Source organism: Alosa sapidissima, chromosome 6 (genome assembly GCF_018492685.1).
Source record: "Alosa sapidissima isolate fAloSap1 chromosome 6, fAloSap1.pri, whole genome shotgun sequence".
NCBI classification, from domain to species: Eukaryota; Metazoa; Chordata; class Actinopteri; order Clupeiformes; family Clupeidae; genus Alosa; species Alosa sapidissima.
Genome location: NC_055962.1, coordinates 27557790 through 27559369, shown reverse-complemented (window position 1 = coordinate 27559369; position 1580 = coordinate 27557790).

The following is a 1580-nucleotide window of genomic DNA, read 5'->3' as shown; positions in this document are numbered from 1 at the left end:
AACCTGGAATGGTTGGACATTCCCAGTAGCAAAAGATGAGAAATCATCTGCAAAGGTTACATCAATGAACAAATAGATTTTTATGAAACAAAAATTATTTGCTTGACCATGTTCTGTCTTTTTGGCACAGGAGTAGCCCATTGACTCAGATGTGACGTGATCAAGAGGTTTGGACCAAAAACGGCAATACTGCTTTGCAACTTTGGACTTTTATTTTGACAAGTTCTCGTCGTTCTGTCTTCCACATTCATGAAAGGTTTGGTATGAATGTTGAGTCATGTCTCATGAAACAGTCATGAATGCTTTATGTGCAGGTTATGACAGCTGCTATGAATCTGTTATGAACTCACCCGTCAAGTAAAGTGTTACCGTTTTGTCTTGTTCCTAAGCAACACAAACGGTTTGTCAATTGAATATGCTCGCATTGCGGTTTAAAAGTTGAACCAAGTTCAACGCTCAGCTTGTTCAACACTAGCGTTACGCCAGCGTTGCCACCGTTCCGCTGCAGAACCATAGAGAACAATAGGAAACCTGCCACTTGCCGCTGGCTAATGTGATCCCCGCCTTAATGTTAACCCTTAAAGTGTATATGTCAGGTTAAAAAACATCTTTGACAAATGAAGGGACATGAAGCAAGATAGTAGTGAGAAGTGATTTTTTGACAGACTTAACTTTAGCTTTGAAACATCGCTATTTTACTTAGCCTGCTGTCATCCATCTAGCTAAAAGCCACCTCAGTCATATGCTACCATGTTGCCATGTTCTGAACGTCTGCATTTTACAGCTCAGATGCAACGTCGAATTAATATACATATAAGTGTGATACGGCCAATAAAATGGATCTACTTCATAGGTGTGCAAATAACATACGATTAATGGTCGTTCTAAATTATGTAGGACAATGGGAAATTCAACCAAGCAGTGGAATAACTGTCAATATTGTTCTATTGTATTTAAAGTTGATTTTTCAAGAAAAATCACTACTCGCTACTATCTTGCTTCATGTCCCTTCATTTGTAAAAAAAACTTTAAGCAGGGGAGTTTTGAACATTCTAACAGAAGATTCTGTTTTGCAACAATATAACATTCTAGAATTCCATGATCAATTCAATGAACTCAGATATTCTTTAGAACGTTCAATTTCCAACATTCCCGTCACACCGATGTTGAGGGTTAAACATGGCGGAGGGCTGCAAGACAGATTGTTCTGGCATGACCCTTATCTGTCTTTTCATAGTGGGAACACTAAAGATGGGCTTATCCCGAAACGTCTATATCTCAGTCTCTGTCTAAGGCTTTGCACACTGTTTTGGCTTATTTTAATAAACACTATTTGAGCATCAGCCTTTGAGTGCAGTTTCCTTGTTACACCTATTTCTGCTTTTTGACCTGCTTTTGGATTTTACACACCAGGCGAAACACCTTTGCATACACAAACCTTAACATAAGGCGCAGACACCAAGCTTGAATGATCCCTCATCCAGCCCAGAGGCGGCCCTAATGTGGCCCTGATACGGCCCTAATGCGGCCCTGATACGGCCCTGATGTGTATCCAGATTGAGCTTTATTATCTGCATGTC